Consider the following 6,000-nt stretch of genomic DNA (forward strand, 5'->3'; position numbering starts at 1 on the left):
CCTGGTGGGCTACAGTCCATGGGGTCGCAAAGAGTCAGACACCACTGAACAACTAAGCATAGCATAGCACAGAATCAGAGACAATTAGAGAAACAGGCTTAGAAAATGCAGACCCCCCCACCCCCTCCCGAAAAGAAGAAAGAAAATGCAGGCTCAGAGCAGCATCAAGGATGCAGGACGTGGATTTAATCCACACTTTGTTTGGGACACTGTTACCAGCTTGAACAAGGCTCCACCAGATTCTCTGTCCTTATGGTTTTCCATTTAACATTCAAAGTCCCAGGAACCTCTCTTGGGCCTTGTTGCCTGCCTGTGCCAGTTATCTTCCCTTTTCCATCCAAACCCACTCTCTCCCTTCTTCACCCTCTCTGTGGCCAGAACCATATGGTTTCTGCCTGTTCTACAAGACCATAGACTACATCAAGGGTCTCATTGCCTCTGGTCTCCAGATGGGTTTGGCCAGTAGGAAGTCCAGGTAGGAGGTCAGAGGGTGAGGGGAGAATGGAATCAAGACAATTATTCCCTCTCTTGCAGTAACATGAGGCTGGCTGTGTGTCCCTCAGGAGAAGGAAATTGTTCTTCTTGTGGCAGCCTCTTCCACTCAATTCTCTCTTTCCTAGTTCCAGTACCCGCCCTCCCCTCACCTCTAGGGCCATTATGAACTTTAGCCAACTGGATGCTCCCTCCTGACTTTTATATCTTGATCAGGGATGTCCCTCATCCCCACTAAATGAAGGTATGGTAGTGGGGTCAGCATCCTGACCAGGCAGTGCTGGTTGTGTGACAGGGCTGGGCATCCATCCAGCTTCTTGTCCTCTTTTGATTTCTGCCAAGAATCCCAAATCCCTTGTCTGGTTCCCATAACTTTCAGCTGTTGTCAAGACCTTCCAAAAGTCTTCCAATGAACTCTGTTCGGCTTAGGTGAGCCTGTCGCTTCCTGGGCCTACAACCATGAAGTCTAATTGACGTGCTGCTATCCCCAGAAAAGTGGATGCTGTGTCAACATGGCAAACACAGGTGTCTTATTCACCTGTTTCCTCCAGCGCCTGGTTCCTACTAGATACCCAGTTAAAAGCTGTTAAGTGAATCCATTTCTGCCATGGCCAGCCCTGGCTGCCCCATAGTGTTCCTCCCCATATTCCCCATATTGAAATGAGGGAAGAAACTATAGTCTTTGCTGAATGAGCTTAGTGAAACTGACTTCCTGGAGACTATTGCTTAGATGAAAATAACACAACATAAAGGATTAGTAAAGCTTTCAAGGGCCGATAAGCACATCATTTAAAAGGGAAAAGGAATAAAACATTGTCATCCAGAGTCATATAGAGCCCACCAGGACATGACATTTGCAAAAGCCATCCCCCAAACAATGTAAGAATGCCTGTTAAAGTTTCTGAAATGGAATTCAGAGACAAGAGAAAATGTCCTCAAGGAATAATACCAAGAGGGACCTACTTAAAATGTGTGATGGAAATGAGATGAAAGCTTCACAAATGCCCTGTAAATCTCAAGAAAAATAATCAACAGCAGGTCCATTAAGACTCTAGTAGTGATGAGATACTAGAGTATCTTATCACTTTATCACTTACCTTCACTTATCACTTTCATGCATTGGAGAAGGAAATGGCAATCCACTCCAGTGTTCTTGCCTGGAGAATCCCAGGGACGGGGAGCCTGGTGGGCTGCCGTCTATGGCGTCGCACAGAGTTGGACACGACTGAAGTGCCGCAGCAGCAGCAGCAGTGATGAGACAGCAGGTGGGAGAAGCAGAGAACCTGGGGACAGAGAACATGTCAAAATGAGCCATTCTGACCTGCATCCTGGGGCCACCAAGGCATCCACTAATGAACTCCCAGAACCACAGAGCATTGATTTAGAAAAACAAAACAATACATGCCTCATCTTCAGCAAGAATCCTGTCACTTCAGTTTAGCCAGAATCCTCCTTCAGTTCAGTTCAGTTCAGGTGCTCAGTCATGTCCGACTCTCTGTGACCCCATGGACCGCAGCACACCAGGCCTCCCTGTCCATCACCAACTCCCGGAGTTTACCCAGACTCATGTCCATTGAGTCAGTGATGCCATCCAGCCATCTCATCCTCTGTCGTCCCCTTCTGCTCCTGCCTTCAATCTTTCCCAGTATCAGGGTCTTTTCAAATGAGGCAGTTCTTCACATCAGGTGGCCAAAAGATTGGAGTTTCAGCTTCAACATCAGTCCTTCCAATGAACACTCAGGACTGATCGCCTTTAGGATGGACTGGTTGGATCTCCTTGTAGTCCAAGGGACTTGCAAGAGTCTTCTCCAACACCACAGTTCAAAAGCATCAATTCTTCGGCACTCAGCTTTGTTTATAGTCTGACTCTCACATCCATACTTGACTACTGAAAAAAACATAACCTTGACTAGATAGACCTTTGTTGGCAAAGTAACGTCTCTGCTTTTTAATATGCTGACTAGGTTGGTCATAACTTTCCTTCCAAAGAGTAAGCGTCTTTTAATTTCATGGCTGCAGTTACCATCTGCAGTGATTTTGGAGCCCCCAAAAATAAAGTCTGACGCTGTTTCCACTGTTTCCCCATCTATTTCCCATGAAGTGATGGGACCAGATGTCATGATCTTAGTTTTCTGAATGTTGAACTTTAAGCCAACTTTTTCATTCTCCTCTTTCACTTTCATCAAGAGGCTCTTTAGTTCTTCTTCACTTTCCTCCTTATCCCTGATGTTTCCTCTTAGTAAATTTCCATCCACTGCTCCCCACCCTGTTCCTTGGCTATAAAGTGCCACCAATAAGGCTTCTCAGGTGGCTCAGTGGTAAAGAATCTGCCTGCAAATGCAGGAGACACAGGTTCAATCCCTGGGTTGGGAAGATCTCCTGAAGGAGGAAGTGGCAACCCACTCCAGTATTCTTGCCTGGAGAATCCCATGGACAGAGGAGCCTAGCAGGCTACAAACAATGGGGTCACAAAGAGTTGGACACAACTGAGCACATACATCCATGCTGTAGTCAGAGTTGATGCAATTTCTCTCCTCAGTTGCAAAATTCCATTGTGGTGGTCCTTATACCTGTTGTGTTAACACCTGTTGTGTTAACCCTCACCCCTCCTGCCCCAAATAAAGTCTTCCTTTCTTACTTTAAAAAAAAAAAAAAAAAAGCCCACAAGGGGTCAATCTTGAGAAATCCAAGACTACGGTTAAGAGAAAAACAACTACTGAGAATGGTGAAGCTTCCTAAAGTGAACATTTTAAATGAAAATTTAGAATTATTAAGTCTAAGGGCACTTATTGGAGCTATATCTTGAATGGAAACAACCAGAAATGCAACAATCTAGAAATATACCAAGAGGTTTCAGTTCAGGTTTTCGAATCTGTTTCTGATTCCTGGTTGACTTAGAATAAATCAATTAATTTCCCCATTGGAGAGATACATTTTTCCACGATGCTCCCAAACAAAACACTGTTTTTGAAAGTTAATAGTTGCAACAGTAACTGGAAACACACCAAGTGTTCTTGGCAAACAAGTAGTCATAGTTTAGTCCAAGTTGGTCTTGCTGTGGTTGTTTAGTCGTGTCCAACTCATTCGCAGCTACATAGACTGTAGCCTACCAGGCTCCTCTGTCCACAGGATTTCCCAGGGAAGAATACTGGAGTGGGTTGCCATTTCCTTTTCCAGGGGATCTTCCTGACCTAGGGATCGAACCCATGTCTTCTGCAATGGCAGGTGGATTCTTTACCATTGAGCTATCAGGGAAGCCCTCTTATAGCCCCCTAAAGTCTCCAGTCAAGCATGCTGCCTTGCATAACAAAGGAAAGGAATTTCTGTCACATTCCTGTCAAGGGCCACATCTGGATGCAAGAAGAACGTGGCTCCTAGTGGTATAAGATCTTCACACACCCATCCTCAGGATGTTCCGTTTGTAAATGCTTTGGATTTTTCAAAAAGTGTCTCCACTTCTATAGTCTAAGGTAATTTTCCCAGTTGTGTGAGATGATAGCTGTTATTTTGAATTATGCCTTACAGATGAGAAAAGTACAGAACAGCTTGGCATGAGCTTTGGGCAGCTCATGAGTCTCAAAGTCCAGAGGGCGTGGGGTCAATGGCCTCTGGGCCTCTTTTCGTGCGTGTCAGTCCCTGTTGTGCCCATTTCTGTTAGTCATCATCACCGAGACCTTTGGTTGCAGGCTTAGCCCAGCCTAGTTGCTAAACCAGGGGCCCAACCCAAGCCCAAGCTCTGGATTCTGGCCTAGGTAAGCAGGCTGTCACCAGGTGCCACCACACCACAGCGGGGACCCCAGTGGTTCAGATCTGCATCTCCCAGCCCCTTGGCTGAGTAGCCCAGCCCCAGGCATTTTATTAACTTCAGAATAATGCCCCACCAACCAATTGATTATTTGGGACCTCACTTGTCTGTCTATAGTGGAGTTCTACTGCTTTTCAGTACCTAGTTCAATACACCTTCAAGGGTATTTTTTTGTTGTTACAGCTGCATTCTAAGTCTCTGATTAGATTTCATTATTTTCTGAGTAAAAGTTTCTGATTAGATTTCGCTGTGACTTTCGCAAGTTGTATGCAAGAATTTACATATTGGAATATATATTTTTATTATACTTTTTTCCTTTTACATGACAGGCTAACACATTGATCTTTTTCTTTTTCTCTTTCTTTTTTTTTTTTAAGTTTTTATTTTGAGTTGGAATATAGCCAATTAACAATGTTGTGATAGTTTCAGGTGAAAAGCAAATATATATATACACACATATATATATATATGACTCAGCCATATATATATATGTATATCCATTCTCCCCCAAACTCTGCTCCCTTCAGGCTGCCACATAAGATTGAAGCACATCGATTTCTTAAAACTACATATGTATATATTTCTATAAGGATATAATCACTGAATTTTATTTCAGAACAGCAAAAGAGGGATTATAAAAAATATTTACCATAAAAAGGGAACTTGAGTCTGACAAGGTTGAGGCCATCATATTGGAATATTGACCTTCCAGATATTTTCTGGTTGACTTGATGATACTTGAACAGATAACAACTTTTAGCTTACTTTGCTATGTCCACTTTCTCCTGCTCTCTCCTCACCCTGGGGCTGCTCCCAGAGGCTCCTTTGCTCTGCTGATCCCACACCTTCTCTTTACCTATCAGAGAAAAAAGCTCCTGACAGCATCAGTTGCTCCCTGGTACCATCCCAGGAGGCCCACTTCTCCCTCCTAGGCTCCCTCCCACCCCTTCCCAGTCCCCCAGCTCCATCTTGCTTGTTCTACCCTCACTTCAACACACTTAACATATCCAATCTCTTCTGGACTGTCTGTCCAGGTGAGATCCTGGGCTGTGCTCTGTCTCCTGATGGCCTTTTAAATGTTCTTTTCTCTAGCTGGAGATGCATCCTGTTCTCATGGAATAATCTTTGTCAGTTCAGCTGGAGATCTGAAAAATGGTGAGCCTAGCTGAGCATTTCTGCCTCTGCAGAGACAGTGTTGTGATCAATAAGGGCTTCTACTCTTGAAGATTTTCCTTATTGCTGTATCCCCAAAGCTTATTACTCATCTCTCTGGTTGTCTCTCTCCTGTTGGGGGTGGCAGGTAATCTGTGAGAACACACACAATTATATTCACTTGCTTTCTTTATTATCAGGCCATACCCAGATTTTATGTTTTCCCTATCCTTTGACCACCATTTAACCTCTTTCCTGGTTAGACTGTCAATAGTTAAAATTTTGCTATTAAAAAATATTATGTATTTACTGTGGGTGTCAGAGGGAGTAATTCTGTGACATGGCTTCTTTGCAGAGGTTGCTGATAATCCATCAATATCCTTCATCTTTAAATAATAAGTAATAGAACTTTCCAGTTCTACATGGACTCACGTTCACTCAGCTAAAAAATCTACATTTCCCAGCTTCCCTTGTAGCTGGGTGTGGTCATGTGACTGAATTCCAACCAATGGGATGTGAGCAAAAGTGATTATGTCATTTCCAGGTCTTGC

This window comes from Bos javanicus, chromosome 4, assembly GCF_032452875.1.
Source record: "Bos javanicus breed banteng chromosome 4, ARS-OSU_banteng_1.0, whole genome shotgun sequence".
In the NCBI taxonomy this organism is placed as follows: domain Eukaryota; kingdom Metazoa; phylum Chordata; class Mammalia; order Artiodactyla; family Bovidae; genus Bos; species Bos javanicus.